This window comes from Nicotiana sylvestris, chromosome 3 (assembly GCF_000393655.2).
Source record: "Nicotiana sylvestris chromosome 3, ASM39365v2, whole genome shotgun sequence".
Lineage (NCBI taxonomy): Eukaryota > Viridiplantae > Streptophyta > Magnoliopsida > Solanales > Solanaceae > Nicotiana > Nicotiana sylvestris.
In genome coordinates this window covers 130,774,038-130,796,021 of record NC_091059.1, presented here as the reverse complement: position 1 = coordinate 130,796,021, position 21,984 = coordinate 130,774,038, and the positions used below count along the sequence as shown (strand labels likewise).

At 38.2% G+C, this 21,984-nt stretch overlaps 1 long non-coding RNA gene across 2 annotated transcripts; it reads right to left on the bottom strand.

The window, feature by feature from the left end:
- Positions 1 to 2,096: 2,096 nt before the first annotated feature.
- On the bottom strand, positions 2,097 to 7,534 carry LOC104230627 (uncharacterized). 2 transcript variants are annotated; one of them, XR_711900.2, is made up of 4 exons: positions 7,088 to 7,534; positions 3,636 to 3,703; positions 2,426 to 2,491; positions 2,097 to 2,195 (listed from the first exon to the last, which is right to left on the bottom strand). It is a non-coding gene; the product is annotated as an uncharacterized lncRNA (long non-coding RNA). The 2 variants fall into 2 exon arrangements; XR_711898.2 differs by lacking the exon at positions 2,097 to 2,195 and having other exon boundaries at positions 2,294 to 2,491.
- Positions 7,535 to 21,984: the final 14,450 nt, after the last annotated feature.

The window sequence follows — 21,984 nt, the reverse complement described above, 5'->3', positions numbered from 1 at the left end:
TACTTTCAATATTGGTTCATACTCACAATTTTTTTACTTTCAAAAACTTCCTAGTGATGTTTATTTTCAAACACACCATTGAGTAGATGCGGATTCAGGATTTGAAGGTTGAAGGTGAACATCTCGATTCAACAAAAAATTGCTTTATATAAAAGGTGTCCGTTACTAATATATCACTATTTTCTAAAAATATATACATATATACATGAAATTTTTACGAAACTTTGTGGGTACCGATGACCTTTCTTTATATAGCATAGGTATGTCTATGCCTTTGGGTTCCACACACTATTTTTCAACTTTAACTTCAACGAGGATACTCATCCAAACACCTACCAAACAACCTAGCTAGATAACATTTACACCCCGTACTGTCACGTTAGAATATGTCTTAAGTAAATCATTATGAGCCAGAGAGTTTAAGGAAGATAATAATTGGTAAAAAAAAGTCTTAAGGAATTATCGCGAGGGTTGGAGGCTAAACGAATCAAAAATGTTATAACTCATACTTTTGGGGTAAAACTAGGAGTACTTTAATCTACTATGGAGGTTGTTTTTTTAGGTATTTGAATTATACAATATAAGTATGTTAAGTTTAAAGTCAAGCAAATTGTAAAATAAAAGTTGGCAAAGGTCATCACAAGTTACGTTCATAAATGCGTTGAAAATTAGGTCAAATGTAGCAGAGCTTTTCTATCAATATAACAAGAATTAAAGGGTGATCCACCCATGAAATTGAAGGTCGAAGAGTCTAGTTTCCAACACATTAAACGTTTCGTCGATACGATATTGGAGTAAAGAAATATATATTTTCGTGAGACTGCACAAGCAGCTCCCTTGGGACCCACAAAGTCGGGCAAAAAGCCCAGCTCGTATTTAAGTTAATTCTAATTTGTTTTAACTCATTTTTCTCGACTAAAACAGTTCCTAAACACTCCTAGATAATCTCCAAGAGTCCCTGATGGTAGGCTAGAAACTCATGTTTTAGCCGCGTTTTGCACTCTAATTACTGTACTTTACGTGGATTAGAGCTTAAATGATCGTGAGTTGCACTTATTGCGTATTTTATGCCTTGCAGGAAGTGATTCCGAGTTAAAAAGATAATCGGGAGCTAAGTCGAACAATTTGGAGATTTGAAGTCTGAGTAAAAGCCCAAAGAATTAAATCGGGATATCGTTCGGGGATCGGGGACCGAGTCTGGATATCAAAAAATGAAGAAAATAATTTACTCTGTAAAATTTACAAAGTCGCGCCACATGGGGCGACGAATGGGGCAGCGCGGTAGTGTATTTTGCTGCTATCCGTCAGAAATCGCTCTCTGAACTTCTACACTGGCACACCGTGTGGGCCGCCGCGCATGTGCAATTTTTACAGAGTATTTTCTTGTTTCTGCTTGAAAAGGGTAATTTCGTCCGGGCTCGCTCCTACATGGTATAAATACACCAAAAATATATTTTTGAAGGGACTTTTGACCTCGAGAGATTTTAGATAGCATTGAAGGCTTTAAGACACAAGATTTCATCATCTTTTTATCAATTAAATACAAGAGTTTTGATTGTAACATTGGATTGATGTTTTCTTACTCTTTAACTCTATTTGTGATGATTTTCTCCATGATTATGGAGTAGTTTCCCCTTATGGTTTGACATGATTTTGTGACTTGATTGTTATATATGGATTTGATTGTTGTTTGATAGCTGGAATTTATTAGGAGAGCTTTAATTCTAGTTGTGATTTTATTCATTATCATGTTTAATCGAAAGAGGAGCATAATATTGAATATTGTTGCAATACAATCCTTAATTTATTTTGGTACTTCTTTAAAGTAATCGAAAGAGCTTTGTGATCTACCCTTTTGAATTAAAATTGAGAAATATTCGAGAGAAGTTTCTCTTAGACCATTCTTACCAATAGATTCTTGCAAGTTTCACCGCATTTTATATTACGTTATTTGTACGGTATAGGTTTAATCGAGAGAGGCACCTGAGTAAGAATAATAGGATAATAACCTATTGAATTCGAGAGAATCAATAGAACATTAATAGTGAAATTAAACTGTGTCAATTATAGGATAACAATCTTGCACTTATCATGGCATGACCCTTATTTCTCACATTGTGTCACGACCCAAAACTTGACCCGTCGTGATGGCGCCTATTGTGGAACTAGGCCAGCCTCAACTCAATAATCCAACACTGCAAAAAGTATTTTTGAACAATAAACATAGAAGCGACAATTCATTAAGGAACATTTTTGAAAACAAAATAAAATCCAAATTACGATACAACTGCCTAAAACCGGGGTGTCACTGAGTGCATGAGTATCTAGAGGAGAACATAGTCTATTACAATGTCTAAAGAAACAAACTGAAATACATCTAGAGATAAAGATGGAGAGTCAAGGCCTACGAATGCCGTGCAAATACCTCGTTAGTCTCCTAAAGCCTGAAGCCTCGATCAGCGACTGCCACTGGGACCAAAAGTACCTGAATCTGCACACAAGGTGCAGGGGGTAACGTGAGTACACCAACTCAGTAAGTAACGAGTCCAAACTATAGACTGAGAGGTAGTGACGAACTCAACCGCAACAAAAAATAATAGAAATAAATGTGCAGAAACGTAGGCATGCTTTCAATAAATAGGCAGCTAAAATAGTAAAATGGAGCAGATACGAACAAGGTAAAGAATACAGCTTTGCTACATCTACATGCCAATGCACATGCTGTATGTGATGTACCATGCCGAATATCTCATGTGCTCACACTCTCAAATGCTCCTCCACTCAGTACTGCATATGGTTCATACGGCCTAGGGAAGATCCATCCCGGATTATACACATCTCTGACAGCAGTCAATCAGTACTAAGGAAGGCCAATGCAGCCCTATGGAGAAGATCCATCTCCAGGTAATAATAATAATAATCTCACAACCACTCGGTACTATATATGGCTCACACGGCCTAGGGAATATCTATCCCGGAATATACACATCACTGACCATCAGTCTCTAGTACCGAGGACATAGGCCATTCCGACCTCATGAAGAAGATCCATCTCCAAATAATAATATCAACTGAGCTTACTGGGAGTGTGTATAGACTCCGGAGGGACTCCTTCATCCCAAGAGCTATCACAAGTTAATATAACCGCTGCGGCATACAGCCCGATCCTATAACTTTCACTTATAATCAAACTCTCAGCGTCACTCAGTCATCACTCTCCAGTCTCACCCACAACTCACAATGCCATGAAAATCTAGCCCGAAACAATGATATGATGTGCCAATAAATAACAACTGAGACTGAGATATGATATGAAATACATGAATATGACTGAGTACAGAATATTAATGAATCAGTGAGATGACAGCAAGAAATGACCATTAGGGGTCTCAATAGTATCGGCGTGAAGCCCTAACATGATATCTTGCATATTTTACAGCTCAATTACTTTATCACATAATGGAACCATGGATGTCAACAAGAAAGAGTCATTAAATGGTGTCATGGAATGAACCAGGTCCCGATTCTCACGGTGCATGCCCGTCACTTGGAATGTGCGTCATATCAATAATATTCACATAACACGTAGTTCGGGGTTTAGAACCCTCAAAACTAAGTTTGAAAGCATTACTTACCTCAAACCGAGTAAAATGCTACTCCGCAATGCTCTTGCCTCTCAACTCGGCCTCCAAACGTCCCGAATCTAGCCATAAGCAATACAATATGATCAATATAGGCTAAAGGAACCATTTTCACAAGAAAAACTACTAAATTAGACTCAAAATCCGAAATCGGCTCAAACCCGACCCCCGAGCCCATGTCTCGAAATCCGACAAATGTCACAAAACCCGAAAAACCATTCACTCATGAGTCTAATCATACCAAATTCATCAAAATCCGATTTTCACTTCAAAATCTCACTAATTAAGTGGGAAATCAACGGGAAAATACCATTTCTAAGGATAGTTAGACTAAAGAAACTTACCTTAGTGATAAACCTCGAATTCCCCTTAAAATTCTCTTCAAAATCTCCAAATTTCGTGCTAAAAAATGTGAAAATGAGAAGAATTACCGAAGTCCTCTATTTATACCTTCTGCCTAGCAAAATCGCATATGCGGCTCATTTAGCGCATATGCAAAACCGCTTTTGCGAACAAAGTTCCGCTTCTGCAGAAAATTATTAAAATCTAATCTCCGCTTCTGTGATCCGCTGAGCACATCTGCGATCATCGCAGGTGCAGAAATACCATCACACCTGCGGTCCAAACACGCACATGCGCCCCATAATCTGCTTCTATGTCCATTGCAGGTGCGGGAACTTCATCGCACCTGCACCTTTTGCCCATCTCCTCCAATCTCGCATCTGTGATCTCCTACTCGCTTCTACGGCCTCGCACCTGCGATGAGACATCCGCATGTGCGATTATAACAGCTGAGTTCAACTTCAGCAGTCCTCCAATTTCCAAACTTGTTCCATTAATCATCCGAAATCAACCTGAGGCCCTCGGGACCTCAACCATACATACGAACATATTCCACAATATCATATGAACCTAGTCAAAACATCAAATCACCTCAAACAACATCATAAACACAAATTACACACGAATTCAAGCATAATGAACTTCGAAACATCCAAATTCTACAAACAGCGCCAAAATCTATCAAATCACATTCGAATGACCTCAAATTTTTGCACAAGTTAAAAATGATACCGCGAACCTACTCCAACTTCCAGAAATCTAATCCGACGCCGATATCAAATTTTTCATTGCCGACCAAAATCGCCAAAATTTCAACTTTCGTCTATTCAAGCCTAATTCCACTAAAGGCCTCCAAATCACTTTTCGGATGTGCTCCTAAGTACTAACGGAGCTAACAAAACCATCAAAATCAAATCCGAGGTCATTTGCACATAACTCAAAATCCAATCAACTTTCCCAACCTAAACCTTCTCACAAGATACTAAGTGTCTCAACTCACTCTAAAATCACTTCGGACCCGAACCAACTAACCCGGTAAGTCAAAATACAGCTGAAGAATACAAAAGAAGCAGGAAATAGGGGGAATAGGGCTATAACTCTTCGAACGACCGGTCGGATCGTTACACATTGATACCAACCTAATTCTGCTAGTCTCTAGTTCTTTGCCTTGTCAATTGTTTTACTTTTAGTAGTTAATTGTAGTTAATACTCATCCCAAATTAAAGTGTTGAACATCCTGAATAATATTTAACCCAGAAATTACTTGAATATTGTTTAAATCAATCCTCGTGGAGACGATATTTTACTATACGCTCTTTGACTAACTGTCACACCTCCTTTTTCCCGAGGGGATATGAGTTTTTCCAATTAAAGTGACATTAATCGAACTGAGATTATTTATTTTATTCAGAGTCGCCACTTGGGATAATTTATAGTGTCCCAAGTCACCGGTTTATTTTAAATCCCAAATCGAGGAAGATTGACTCTGTTTTAAGTCTGCGAAACCAGAAGACCGGGTAAGGAATTCTGTTAACCCAGGAGAAGGTGTTAGACACTCCCGAATTCCGTGGTTTTAGCACGATCGCTTAATAATTTATACTTGGCTTAAATTATTTAATTACGTGTTTTAGAACCTACATGCATTTTACCTTTACCGCTTTTAATTACTCGATTACTCGTACTTAAAGAATTATCAAGTTACGCGTACGTATACTCGTGTGGTTTAGCATGTCAAGAGTCATGTCACGCGTACATGTATACAATTCACAACACTTAGTTTATTTAAGAAAAAGCTTGGTCAAAGTGCGCGAATGCGTACCTTGATTTATTTTAAAAATTATAATTATGTCACACGAACGTGTATACAGTCACGATGATTGATTTTTTAAGATCGTACCTGAAAGCATACTATCGATTTGGTTTTGAGGTAACTATATGGAAGCATGATTTTCATTACTCAACAGTGTTCATGTGACACATTTCATTTTTAAGCATTACTGCGTTTGAACCCGGAGTCATTCTAATATAGGCTTCTCATTTTTGTGAAATTGATTAAACTAACAATGCAAAGAAATATTCACGCTTTAAATATTTATGAAAATAACTTCTTTATAAAAAATAAAAAAACTAAACATCTAAAGAAAAGCTGATGAAAGCAGAAGCTCAATTCTTTTACAGATTAAAGAAAAAAAAATCATGCTCTCGCCAAAGAATTCAACAAAACGGGAAGATAACTAACAAATCTATACAAACTATAAATTAAAAAGGAAACATACTCAAATATTTAATGGATGTGTTACAATTTAAACAAACCTACTTAACATTAGATTTATTATTATCTAGAAACATTTATACAAACAACAACAATCACCCAGTAAAATTTCACTAATAGGATCCGGAAACATTTATACAAAGAAAAATATGTAAATTCCAGCCATATTCATTATCGGAACTTAATATAAAATAATAATTTTATTTAGTTATCATATTGTTCTATGTGAGTATCTTGTCGTAATTTGATATAGATATCTATATGAACATGAATCTGATTTAACTATTAAAGAACAAATATTTCAGCAACTCAAATAACAAACTAAGACATACTCCAACAAGTTTTATCAATCACGTTACTTAACACCAAAAATATAAATGAAACTTAAAAAAATAAACAGAAATATAACAAAGTAAAAAAAAAATCTTTAAGCACCTATCCTAATAAAAATGGAAAGAGAGAGCAAAAAAAAAAAAAAATGTCTTAGTTATTATTTTACTAAAGCCGCAAACAATCAAGCGATGTACATTAGATCAAAACGAAATTTTTTATTGTCATCGAAATCTAAAAATTAAAGATTAAAATAAACTCATCCAAGAATCTAGTAATTACCTATGAACACCATAAAAGGCGTACCTTTTTTTAAAAATGATTTTCTTTCAAACTTTAATTCATACTAAACAATATTAAGAATGCTGAAATCGAACCATGACTAAAACTCATAAAATCTAATGATCATATAAACGACAAAGGAAATTGAAACAAGAATTCAATAAGAACACTTCTATATTTCAAGAATAAATACAGAAAAGATAAAAGATAAGAAAAGAACCTTTAGAAACTTTCCAATATTGAAACATAAATTCCAGCAATTATGATATATGAGCGAGAATTGTAACCACGAACCGGATCTTGAAACTAGATAGAACTTTCCTTCAAATAAAATTATTCCTCCTTTAAAATCAATGAGGTTTCTGTGCATGTAATCTCTTTCTCTTTGGTTATATTGCCGAATCCGCACCCCCCCCCCCCTTTTTTGCTCCGTCTCTGTTGTCTCTTTATAGAGAAGAATATTAGTAGTTTTGTTCCTAGAATTTGGAGTGGGGAACGTGGGTTTTGAAGTGGAGTTGAGGAATTGGGTTTGTGTGCAAGAGTGAAAGATAACGAGTGGGGGGAGTTAATTATCTGATGGGTTTGGAAAGAGGGGATCATGGGGTGATTGAGGGAAGAGATTAGAATAAAAATTTGCACACTATCCGAAAATAAAGCAACGAAACTGTGCAAGAATCCTGGATGGATTGAATCTCTTTTTTTTGAAAGTTACATTTGTTCCCTAACTTTAAATGTCACGTGAATTCTTGTTGCTTGCTTTTTTTCTTTTTTCTTTTATAAAAAGAATTTAATTGAACTATTAAAAAAAAATATTAATGAACTAACTCTAGACTAAATAATATATATATATATATATATATATATATATGAAATATATATATTTACATATCCTTTTAATATTACTAAAAAAAAATACCATAATTTATTAAAATTATAGTGAAAAGAAATCATATGATATTTGTAAATTTTCTTTTTCTCATTACAAATAGGAATAAAATATGTATTCTAAGATTGTTAATATTTTTATAGTTTTTTTTGTTTAAAATAAAACCTGTCAAGAGTAAGATTAAGATTAGATCTAAAAGAAATATTTACGCTAAAATAAAATTTGGATGTGATCAAAAATTAGTTGTTCACACTAGCGAGCTTCGGTTTTGTGTTGTGTTCAGCGCTTGTCAGTCCCCCATGATCCTGGAGCGAATCCAAAGATAAACCACGCAAGGTCGGCGTAAAGAATATCGTGGTTATCGTCACTTTCCTTCTCGTTGTGACGACTTAGGAAGTGACTTGGTGTTGAAGTAAGTCAAAGAACAGAGGGTTCTTGGTATATTTTAGCGATTTTGAGAATTTTGAATTAGTCAGAGTTGGTTAATTTAAGGTTAGTAAGCATCAATGTTATTTCAATTTATGTTAGGCTTACCTAGTTTAGAGACTAGGTACCATCACGACTCTTTCGGAGGGATTTTTGGATCGTGACAAAGGGAATCAACAATAAGAATAAATACGTCCCGACAAAGGAACCAACAATAATAATTAAATACGTCCCGGCAAGGGAATCTGCTATAACCAAACTTGTACCAACAATTAACTTCACGAAGGAACCTCAACTGAAGCCAATGCTCAACAATAAACAAATACCAAGAAGATAATCATAAGTCTTGCTCAACAAAGAGAATCAGCAATTTAGGCATTTGTAGTACTTATTAAGAAGCACAACGATTACAATTTAAGACTCGCGGGCATGCTTGACACCAACGTATAGATACCCGTCATCACACCTATACGTCGTACACTACACTAGCACATAGCAAATAAGGCACAATACCTATTCCCTCAAGCTAAGGTTAGACCAAACACTTACCTCTAACTTCCACAACCAACTCAAGCCTCAAACACCGCTTTCCCCTTAGAATTCGCCTCCAATTTACTTGTATCTAAACCAAATTAATTTAACATCAATAAATGCTAAATAATTCATACCTAATGCTTAATTATAGATTTTCTATCATTTTCCCCAAAAAGTCAAAAATCGACCTTGGGCCCGCTTGGTCAAAACTCGAGGTTCGGACCAAAACCCAATCACCCATACGGGCCTGAATATACAATTAGTTTCGAAATTCGACCCCAAAATGAGGTCTAAATTCCAATTATTCAAAAAGTCCTAACTCTACCCAAATTCTCAATTTCTACCATAAAAACTCTAGATTTTTGGATGAAGATTGATGAAATGGAAAGGGAAATCGAAAGAAAAAGGTTTAGAATCATATACCAATACTTTAGGAAGAACTTGCTTCTTGAAAATCGACTCAATGCTCTCTAGTTTTGAAAATATGAAAATGTGGGCTAATTCCCGATTTTGCTACTTTTTAAGAAGACTGGGCAGGCCTTCCTCGCGTTCACGAAGGGCCTGCCGCGTTCGCGAAGGGCCGCCTTCCTCAGGCTTATGCGATCGCGAGTTCTCCTAAAAGTTCGCAAAGGGTAAGCTCCCCTGACCTTTGTGTTTGCGGACCAAGGTACGCATTCGCGTAGAATAAATGATGAATCCTAGCCCACCTCCAATTTACTATACGCGTTCGCGTTCCTCAGGTGGCGTTTGCGTAGAGCAGCCCCTCAGTGCTTCGCGTTCGTGATCCAGGTTACGCGTTTGTGTAGAACAAATCCACCCCCAGTCTCAGTTGCCCTTTCACAATCGCGAGAGTGACTACGCGATCGCGAAGCACGGTGCATCTAAGAGTGATTACACAAAATAATACATCACTACCCAACAACAAGGAGCAAATGGAAATAAATTCAAATGAAGGTGACTCCGAGACCTGCAAATGCTGTAGCAGGTTTACCTTGAGTCTCCAGCGCGACGACCCGCACAGCTACTATCAATCCACCTGGATCTGTACACAAAAATGTATAGAAGTGTAGTATGAGCACACCACGACGGTGCCTAGTAAGTATCAAGATTAACCTCGGTGGGGTAGTGACGAGAAACAATCAGGACACCTACTGGTCAAATAAAATGAACAAGATATGGTAATAAAACATCAAGATAAAGATAACGAAGTAATATCAACTGCGAAGAGAAAATCTAAGTACAAACAGTATAAACAATAAAGGGAGAACACGGATAGTAACGAACGGAAACCAAGTAAATCAGATAACCTAAGCAATTTAACACTGACATAACAGAGACAGAGACAAGTAAGGATGTATCCAATTAAAGAAAACAACGTCAACTCAATCAATCACATCATGTTTAATACACCATCGCGATCATTTCAATCCTCCATTTCTCATATCATAATCTCAACTTTCGAACTTTCAGCACATATGGCACCTTGTGCCCGCATATTTTCCATCTCACTCTTAACAACAAAATCCACTTGATATACAATACAAAATGTCCTTACAAATGCACTTAAGATGTTCAAGAAGTCCTATTTACATAATATAAATTAAATTACAATTTCTAAATAAATTTGGCAAAATCGGCGAGAAAAGATGAAGTTGTTTTTAGAAATCATTCGAGTAAGAAATTACCCCTTTCAATTTAAAATACAACATCGGAAGAATTATTACCTTTAATAAGGGAGTTGATAACTTAAAACTTAGTAGAACTTCCTTTTTAAGAAACATACAACCTCAAACGGTTTAAGGGAATATAATTAAAAAACTAATTGAATTAAGGATGTAACAATTATTGAAGTTTGAAGTAATGGAACACACACACACACACACACACACATATATATATATATATATATAGCGAGGTATTGACAACATTGTGGGTTCTAACACAACGGATCACAACAATAAAGGGATTAAACAACTTAAACATTTGAATTGATAACAACAAATAAACATAACAACAGAAAGTGCACGTCATCACCCTTCGTGCTTTTACTCTCGTTCTCACCATAAGACTCAATATCCACTTTTCTTCTTTCTTGATGCGGCGTGCAACCCGATCCCAATCCTATAGTACTGTTGCGGCGTGCAACCCGATCCAAATCTTATAGTGATGTTGTGGCGTGCAACCCGATCCAAATGATATAATGATGTTGAGGCGTGCAACCTTATCCAAATCATATAATATTGTTGCGGCGTGCAACCCGATCCAAATCATATAATGATGTTATAGCATGCAACACGATCCATATAATATTGTTACGGCATGCAACCCATTCCACATATACAAATCAACACCTATCACGAAAGAATCCCGGAAAGGGAATAATAAGGAAACAATAATATCCAGATAAAAGAGTCAACAACATGAATAAATATGTCCCGGCAAGGGAATCAACAGTAAGAATAAAATATGTCCCGGCAAGGGAATCAACTATAACCAAACTTGTACCAACAATTAACTTCACAATGAAATCTCAACTACACAACAAGACATAATAAGCACGTGGTAACTATACCGACAACCACAACAATTGGACATGTAACCTAATTGCACGAAGTCATAGAGGAACTCACAATCAAGAAGTATCAAAGCAATAAGGTAGGAAATCACTTCAATTAAGGCAATTAAGGGTCAATGTAACACGTAAGAATTAGAGGAAAGCTAACAACGTCATATGGAGCATATAGAGACAATTTAAGCAATAAGGAAACCCAATCATAACTGGATACTTTTCACATAAGGACCTAAGAACCCTAGAGGCAAATTTCCCACAAATAAGTCCGAGCACACACGGGTCACCTCGCATGCATGGACTATAATTAGCATAGAAGACTCAATTCCTAAGGGTAAGTCCCCCACAGAAGGTTAGGCAAGATACTTACCTCAAAGACGAAAACTCAATACTCTAAAATGTACTTCTCAAGTGAAAAGACCTCCGGACAGCTCAAATCCAACTATAATAACTCCAAAACACACATAAATCAAATAAGGGACTATTCCGAATAATAAAGTTTCAATCTTTACAAGAATATAAAAATTGACCCAAATGTCGACCTTCGTACCTGCACCTCGGAACCCATCAAATTTTACAAAATCCGATCACCCATTCCAAAATGAGTTCAACCATACAAAATTTATCAAATTCCGATAACATTTGGTCCCTCAAATCATGATTTTTCATTTTAGAAATTTTCTTCAAAAACCAACATTTTACTCAACCCAAATCACAAATTAAATGATAAAAATAAAGACAAATTCATGGAATATAATCAATTCTAGGTGAAGAACACTTACCCAATTGTTTTTCTTGAAAAACCCACAAAGAATCGCCCCAAACCGAGCTCTAGAACTTCAAAAATGTTAAAAATGGCCTAACCCTCGATTTGGAAAACTTATATTCTGCCCAGATATTAGAGCATCGCGACCGGGGAGGAAGTATCGCGTTCGCGAAGAAGAAAAATGAAGGCTGCCCAGATGTGCTTCGCGAACGCGACAACACGCAAACGAACGCGAAGAAGGAAAATATTATGGCCCAGAGATTGCTCTTCGCGAACGCATGAAGTAGTACGTGAACGTGAAGAGTGGAATGGCATTGCTATGCGAACATGTGAGGGGGACGTGAACGCGATGGGGATAATGCAGAGCTTCACGAACGCGAAGAAAAATTTCCAGGTGGTCAGCAACAAAGCTTCACGAACGCGAAAGGCTCTTCGTGATCGCGAAGAGGATACCAGATGCAGAAAATAACAGATCAAAAACAAGGGAAAATGACCCGTAGCCCACCCGGAACACACCCGAGGCCCCCGGGACCCCGTTATAACCTAACACGGACTCGTTCGAGGTCTCAAATCACATCAAACAATGCCGGAACATCGAATCACACCAAGAATCGAACTTAGGAACTTTCAAACCTTCTAACTTCCAAAACTCGTGCCAAAACCTATCAATTCAACCCGGAATGATGCCAAATTTTGCAGACAAGTCCAAAATGACATAACGGAGTTGTTCCAACTCTCGATGTGAGCACGTGATTTTTGCCCTATATGAATTACTCCCATAAATTCAACACAAAATAATTTCTTTCAATGTTTGCAATTCTGTGGATTTTCGTGGCATTTTATGTTAAATGTTTGCTTTTGTCTGTGCATATTTATTTTATTTAATTAACGAAAAATACAAAAATATGTTGCATTTAGGATTTAATTCTACATTTTATGATTAATTAACAAATTAGTTTGTTTTATAAAAATAGGAAAAATTACAAAAAATATAGTTTATTTTTCATTTTTAATTTTTAATTTCAAATTTTGGTAGTTTTTCTTTGAATTTGGTTGTTAATTATTTGTGGTAAATGTTATTTAGAGTTAATTAATGTAATAGGATAATTTGGTTAGTGATTAATTTAGGATTATTTTTAATTTTGATTTAAAAAGAAACCAAAAAAAAAAATTGAAATAAGAGGAGGAAGTCTGTTGGGCTAAATCCAATCAAGACCCTCAATCCCAAGTTCTGAACACCCAAAACCCGTCCGGTCCAGCCCAAACCCGCCATTGAACCCGGTCCAAGTAGTCCATCACCCAGGTCTTTGAAATGACGTAGTAAGGGAGTGGAACTACATCATTTCGAGTTTGTTAGCTTTAACAAAATCCTGGCCCTTCATCTCGCTTCATCCGATGGCCCAGATCACCTCACTTACCTTACTTAAAACTGCCCTAAGTGACGAAGAGTCCAGTTCGATCCAAACAATCCCCTTCCTTCATCTCCTTTATCTCTCTCCTGATGAACCCTAGCGTCGCCCTCATATTCCTACAGCCTTAGCCCGGCGGCGCCACCTCTGTTCACCGCCAAAATTACACCCCGTGACCACCAAGTCCCCCTCATTCCAAATCCCTAAACACTCGCCTTCGAATCATCTTGGAATCTTTCGAATTTCAGATCGAAGTTTAACCTTAAATCACAAAAAGAGCGGATTGGCGAGATTATTAAAGATTTGAGGTTGAGATCGACTTTAGTCGTGTGTTTTCAGAAAAGAACACACGATTAAGGTCTATATCGGCCAAAAATCAAGGTTTCTTTGAAGATTAATTCAAGACTGTGTTCTCCTGGCTTGACAGGTATTTCTAATATTTTTCTATTCCATTTTTTCTTATCTTCTTCTATTCTTCCTTTTTTTCTTTTGTGTTCTCAAAGTCATCACTGCATGTGTTTCTTTTTAAGTTAAGATTCATGGTTAGTTGATAGGTTCGTTAATTTTGTTTGAATTCATTAGGTTAGTTATTTGATTGTTCCCTTTAGTCTTGGGCTGATTGAAAGCAGGTCCAAAAGGCTGATTGAAATCCTAATTGCCTTTCATTTTTCTGCCTTCATATTTCTCCTGAGCTTCTGACTTGGACCTGGGCCCAAAAGAAAGGGACTGGCCCGGGTTTTCGAAGGTCCATATCTGGTTCGCCTTGGGTTAGTTTGATCCGTTTGGTTTCCTGAAGAAAAACAGGGGTTCAAAGGTTAAATTAGGAAATTTAAATGAGAGAATCTATTGGTAACTGTTTGGGAAGCTTCTAGGAAGCTGGGGAGGGGACTGTTTTGCAAAACTGAAATTAAACTAGGGGTACTTAAGCTAAAATAAAAATTGCAAAAGGGTCTAGGTGCAAATATGATCCTCCTTTAGCTACCCTAAATGCCTTGTCTATAAAGGCTCTCTAACTTGGCATTCAAGGCAGAACTTGAGAGATAAAAAAATTCAGAAACTTAAAACGGCTGCTTCCCAAGAAAAATTCAGAAAATAGCTTGTAATTTTGGAGGTTCTCTAGGAAACTACTATAAATTTTGTTAGGATTTTGGTTATTCTGAATAGTCTAGTTAAAATCACTGAAGTTGTGATAGTTTTTTTTTCTGAGCTGAAAATGAGTTGAGTTCTGGGTATTTTTAAAGCTGGTTTGGACTTGTTGTTGAGAAATACTGTCTCATTGCCGATCTGAGCTGATTTCACTGTTCCATTGGCTCTACTGGTGCTGATTTCTGCTGCTCTTTGCTGATTCTTCACTTCTTTGTTTTCTTTTTCACTTCCAGGTATCATTCTGCACTTTGATTAATCTGTGAAGTGTGAATGCGCAATGGAACATGGACATATAATGGAAGATTTACGTTATTGGACTTTTGATCCCCTGTTATTTCATTCAATCGTTGTATTAGTTTTCTATGTAGTATAAGATGTATAGTTGGTTTCCTGTTGGATTATGCTGAAGTTCCTGACTGCTGGATTCCGTAATAGTGGCATGTCATGTTTTTTGATTACTTGTATTGAGGTTCTGAGTCAAGGCTTAAAGCCCAATATACTTGTTTATAATTTGGCATGGAAATTTGAATAGGATAAAAGGTTGAGTAATACTGCCTTGTATTGGAAAGTGATTTTTCTTAGGCATGGGATTTGATCTTATAGCCCCTTTAAAGCTTATTAGTTCACATGATATTTGTCAGGTATTGTGCTTAGTCAATAGGTTTCAAACGGTCCCTTCAAGAGTTTTAATGTGTTTGAATAAAGGATGTTCTGAATTTTATGAATTATATTAATGATTGCCATGTAATTTTTAAAGTTTGGATTCTATGGAGCTTTGTTTAAGACCCAAAGTCCCAGGAGCTTAAGATGGTTTGGCTTCGCAGAGATTCGATCTCTGGCCAGCATGTGCGAGTATCCCTCCCTTTATTAAATTTGGGCTCAATAGGAAGATGACACGCTTTTCCTATAGCTGCATTTGTCCCGAACAAGTCCCTCCTATTGATGGCCATTATTGGCCCAAATGAGTTTCAAACAATTGGTCCAGTTCTCATTACTATAAATCCATTACGCATCGTTTCAGATTCAATTTTTCGTCGTAGGACAATTTGAAACTTCCTTACGCTCTTAATCAATAGCCAATTTTTAAGTTAGTTGAGGTGTGCCGTATTAAGTAAAATATAGTTATGCCCCTCGAAAACTAAGTTAGAAATACTTTCAATAGAATAGATGGAGGTGCACCATGCCTAACAAAAATGACAATTGCATGGCCCTTGTTTTGTTAATTTTGTCTATCCTTAGAAATTGAGGCGTGCCATTTAGCGAATTTTCATGGCCCTCGCAATGTTGCAAATTCGTAATTGCTTTAGGCGCGTTAGTTTAACAATATTACTTTCCTAAACTCAGGTGCACATTTATATGACCCAAATCCAAATCTCAATGATGTTAAAATATGTCAAAGACCACGGGCGCATTTATGTGACGTGGTTCAAGACGTGTTTTAATAACGTTGCAATTTTCTTTTAAAAAATGAATAAAAGCGGTTAAAACTAAAAATTGCACATAGGTTCATAATTGTTTAAAATCAGATAATTAAGCCGAGTATAACAGTTGAGAGACCGTGCTAGAACCACGAAGCTCAGGAATGCCTAACACCTTCTCCCGGGTTAACTGAATTCCTTACTCGGATTTCTGGTTCGTGGACTATTAAACAGAGTCAAGCTTTTCCTCTATTCGGGATTCAACCGGTGACTTGGGATACCATAAATCTCCCAAGTGGCGACTCTTAATCTTTTAACAATAAATCCCGTTTCGATTCCTTAAAGTGGAAAAACTCCCTTATACTCATACCCTCCCGGGGGTGTAGTGAAAAAGGAGGTGTGACAGCTCTGACGACTCTGCTGGGGATCGAACCCAGAATCTCTGGTTCAGGGTTCAGAATTCGAGCTTAGATGAATTATTATATTTGGCTTTATTTATTATCTGATTTTATTACATGTTTGGGCCTAATGTGCTAAATGTTGCTTTTACCGCTTTGATATTATCTAAACTGTATATATAAACTGCTACGAAACCCCTATTTTCTCTCTCCTGAGGAGTGCACGCTAGTCGTGACTTCTTTCTGTTAGTGTCATATCCCAAATAGAACGAGGTTCGGACAAGTTGCAAAGCCGGATGATCTTTTGGTTACCGGTACGCAGCCCTCCTCGGCTAGAGTTGTCTGCTCGGGTAAGCCAGGTCTAGAACAAATAAACCCATGTTTTTAAACCTAGTATAACAATACCTCATGCCGGATCCCTAGTAGGAACGTTTGTTTGCATCATGTGCATTTTGACTTTGGAGACTCAACACAGGGGTTGGTTCTGTCTAGGATAGGTGCACCCGAAATAAAAAGACCATCCTGATGCATCTTACTTGCTACTTGTGCATTTATTTGCTTTGGATTTGCATGCTGACCGGATTTTGAATAAAAGGAGAGAATTTGAAAAAGAAAATAGCAGTGTGAGGGCTAATAAGGGCAATTACCTGTGTTGAAAAACAATGTCCCAAAATATACTGAAACTCTGCCAAAATTTTGAAAAAAAAGAAAAAGAATTTTTAGAAGAACAAAAGTTGGTTTTTGTTTTAATTGCCCGAACTATGCCAGTTTGATTCTCACAGGGTGAGGGATACGTAGGCAACCCCCATCGGGTCCAACTTCCTTTTTGCAAAAATAGCCTAAAAGAACAAAAATTTTACTTTTATTTGAAAATAATTAGGGTGATGCCATTCTTGTCAGAAATAGCCGAATGTCCCTAAAAGGGCGCTGGAAGGCTGCTTTTGCAAGAACATGCCGCCTGTGGTCATTTTTCAAGGTTTTCACCGGTTAGCCAACACAACCTTAAAATCTTCGTCTTCGAGGTGCTGAAAGGCCGTATTTGCAAGACCGGATTTTATTTTCTAAAAAAAAAAGTGTCAACTTTGTCTTTGAGTCAAATGAGTCTTGATTTTCGCTTAATCACCCTAATAAATGTGCAGAATGAGCACGAGTCCAAGTTTGCCGATAACAGTCAGGAACAAGATCCCTTTGGAGTTGCATATGTGGTGGGAGGATCTGGGAAAATCGGAGCAAGATAAAGTAGATCTACATTTGGGAGGTCTCACCGGGTTGTTATAAATCAAACCTAGAGGAGATATCATAAAGGCTTTGGTTACGTTTTGGGACCCGACCCATAACGTATTTCACTTCTCGGATTTTGAACTCACCCCAACCTTGGAAGAGATAGCAGGCTATATGAGAAGTATCGAAGGGCTGAGGCATAAGTATCTGATCTCTCCAAGAGCCATTAACTCTCACAAATTCATGGATTTGCTAAAGATAAGCAAGGGAGTCCAGTATTCCGAGCTGGAGGATGGTTTTTCCACTTTACGTTTTATATACCAGAGGTACGAGCATGTAGGAGGGTTCAACGATCCGAAAAGCGGGGTCTGTAGCAAAGGTAGCCAAACAAAATGGGATGAGCATAGACGTTTTGCCTTCATGGTAGCTTTTGTAGGCCTTGTGGTGTTTCCCCGAAGAGATGGGAATATTGATTTGCGGGTGGCTGGAGTCATCCAGGTCCTGATTACCAACGCCAAGAGCACTTTCGCCCCTATGATAGTGTCTGAGATATACCGAGCTCTCACAGCTTGTAAAGCTGGGGAAGATTTCTTCGAAGGATGCAATTTGCTATTACCGATGTGGATGATGGAGCACCTGTGTCATCGCCCTCAGTATATGAGTTACGGATCCACAGAGAAAAGTTGCATTGAAGAGTTTGACACAAGGATTTTAGGGTTCAAGCTGCGAGAGGGGTTTGGAGATTGGGTATCCCGCCTTCGTTCCATCACTGCGGTAAAATAGAATGGACACTAGGTTGGCTTCCTATTGAAGAAATTGTGTATATGCCCGCCATTGGTCCTTACTTCCTCCTAATGGGTCTGCGAGGTATTCAGCCCTACGCTCCTTACTGGGTGATGAGGCAGTTGGGAAGGTGTCAGGTGATGCACCCAGATGAAGATCTTAGCGTTTATGTGGTCAAGGTTAGTTCCGGCGACCAATTCCATGAAGAAATAGTTCGTTCTATTTGGAACGAATGCCAGTATTTGACGGTGAACACTCGAGTGTGTGACCTATCTAGAGGCGAAGTCTCACCCGCCTATCTTTCCTGGTATAGAAAGAAGAACACTACAAGGGCCGAACCAGAAAGACCAGCCAAAAAGCCTTACATTCAGGAATTCGTTGAGGCATCGCAAGAACAGTGGGCTTGGTTGGCTAAGGAGAATGAGTACAGGGCCACAATAGGAAAATTGGAAAAGCAAGTCAGAGAACTTCAATTCGAAAATAGCTTGCAAGTCGCGGTGGACGAAGGAGAAAAGAAAAAGCTAGCCAAAGAAAATGAGGCCCTTCGAGCCCAAATTCATAAAATGAAAATAGCGGCAGAAAACCCCGCCTGATGTGCCAAAGATGAAAAACTCATAGGTAACCTAAGGCAGAAAGTGAATGACTATAGTTTTGATTCGAACAAAGCAGAAAGTGAACTAGCCAGGGCTTGAAAGCAATTGGCTAAAAACACAGATGAACAAGCACGCCTGGTTAAGCAGTTGAAATAAAGGTACGACAATGAGGTCACGGGATTAAAGAAAAGTGTCATTGCCATTGAAAACAAAATGATCAAACAGGCAAAAGACTTCAAGGTTGAAAGAGAGCATTGTTATACAACATTGGCACAATTAGAAATAGATTTGCAACAACTTCCAGAGCATAATCAAGTGGCCAAGCAAACTTTGGAAGCTAGGGCGAAACAGATCGGGCGTTTGTTGCAAGAAAAAGGTATCATAAGAGAAAGAATTAGAACCATCGCCGATTACATTGTCGTGAAGTGCCAAGCCTGTGATGATATGACTCGCACCACCTTCTTCGTGGTAGTGATGACATTTGTTAAACAGATAATGAGTGACTTGGATGGACTTCAAAGGGATCTTGCATATAGGCCCGCGGCAAGACCGAATGATGTCCCGCAGGCACCGGGAGCATTGATGTATTCATGATTTTTCATTTGAGTCTGTACTTCCTTTTCCGTTAGAGTCTGTCAGTTGTGTTGAGTCTGTATTTTCTTTCTGCTGGAGTCTGCCATTTGTTTTCGAGTTTGTATTTTCTTTTGTTGGAGTATGATAGTTTATTTTTGGAGTCTGTATTTCATATTTTCATCAACGTCTGTTAGTTTCTCTTGAAGTCTGTTAGTTTTGAGTCTTTGTAATCAAAGGATTTGCTTTTATGAAAATTAAAAATCCCAAATATGTTTTATTATTTACTTTCACACTTATCTCCCAGAACTACGCTCGGTCTGATTCATGCGGGGTCATGATACGTAGGCAATATCCATAGGATTCGACCATAACCAAAAAGAAAAAGAGAGGAAAAACAAGAGAAAAAAAAAGAGAGAAAAAATAAGTAAACCAATAGAAAGAAGACATAGCAAAACAAGAGGGAAATGAGAGGATAAAAACAAAGAGAAAGCAAGGGCAAGAGTGAAAAGACGAAAAGAAAAAAAAAGAAGGAAAGGAAAAGTCGGGATGACGAAAGCATCTGATCAAATGCATAATAGAAACAGTTAACTGCTTAGGTGCATTTATTCCCCAAAATATGCAGTTACCAATCTGTTAAAGCCCTAATCGCTAACAAGGTTGTTGTTGATGTATTGAGTTAAGGCAGGTGGTTAGTTGATTGGAATTTTGGGAACTCACTCATACAACACTCGATCAAAAGACAAGCTGAACATGGCCAACCAAGAATTGGAGGCAAGTATTGTTGACCCGTCAAAAGAGGTGGAAGAATTGGATGTTAATGCGATGAAGGAAGAGATGTATAAGTTAAAGCAGCAAATGGCTGAAATGTACCAAGCCTGGGCAAAAGGGCATCCACCACCGGTTTATCCCGCCAACCCTGCTTATATCCCACCATTGACTCAAACTCAGGAACCCCCCACTGTTAACTCATCTCCAGCCTTTCCCCTCTACCAACAATGCCATGACACCACTTCCCATACATCTCAAGCTCCACCACCCAGACAAGTCCCGCACCCTCCTTCACCAATCACTCCTATTTTTGTGGCACCTCCGCCTGCTGCATTACACCGATCTTCCAGTGAACCTTTCTTCCAGACTCATGACAACCAATATTATCCCCCTGAACCCACCTTCAAAGTTTCGGAACCATATTCCTAAACCCCTCATCTTGATCTCCCGGCAGAGACCGAGAAGCCACCAAAATATCCCGAACATGAGGAGATGATCAGAAAGGTCAAAAACTTAGAACAATCATTCAGAGATATGAGGGGGTTGGGGGTCAAGTAAGTGTGGCCTATAAAGATTTATTTCTGTGCCCAGATGTTCAGTTATTAGCAGGGTTCAAGATGCCCAAGTTTGATCTGTACGATGGGCATGGTGACCCAGTAGAACACTTAAGAGGATTTTGCAGCAAGATGAGAGGGGCGTGCGGAAGAGATGAATTATTGATGGTATATTTTAGCCAAAGTCTGAGCGGATCGGCATTGGAATGGTATACCAGACAATATCACAATAGGTGGTACACATGGGACGATTTGGCCCAAGCCTTCGCCTATCATTTTCAGTACAATCTTGAAATTATCCCAGACCGTCTGTCATTGACGAAGATTGAGAAAATGCCTGGTGATAGTTTCAGGGAATATGGATTCCGTTGGAGGAAGCAATCAGCGAGGGTGACCCTCCGATGAAAGAAAGCGAGATGGTTGATTATTTCTTGCAGGTCTTGGAGCCCACTTATTGTGGTCATTTGGTGTCAGCAGTGGGCAAGTCCTTTAATGAGGTTGTAAAAATGGGAGGCATAGTAGAATAGGGACTCAAGTCTAATAAAATCATGAGCTACTCAGCAATTAAAACAACCACTCAGGCCATCCAAAATGGTACTGGGGGTGTACTCGAGAAGAAGAAGAAAAAGGATGTTACGACAATTGAGTTGGGAGCTTGGGTCGGATCAAGGGGCCCTTCACGTTACTACAACCAACCTCGACCCTATCATCAAACATACCCCCACACTCCATATAGCCTACCACAACACTACTACCCACCGCAAGATCCCCATTTTCCGTCCATCACGCACAAACCTATACCCAACCTCCTGCTCACGCACAATGGCATGCGCCAGCTCCACGAAATCCATACCCAGCTCCACAAAATACCTATCCACCCCCAAGAGCCTATAGAAATCCCCCTGGAACAGGTTTTCGGCCAAATCAAGCCTTTAAGAATGAGAGGTTGCAGAAGCAGAAGACTTTCACTCTATTGGGAGAATCATATACTAGTCTATTCCACAGATTGAGATAGTTGGGTATGTTAAATCCGATCGAGACTAAACTGCCAAATCCCCCTCCCAGAAATCTTG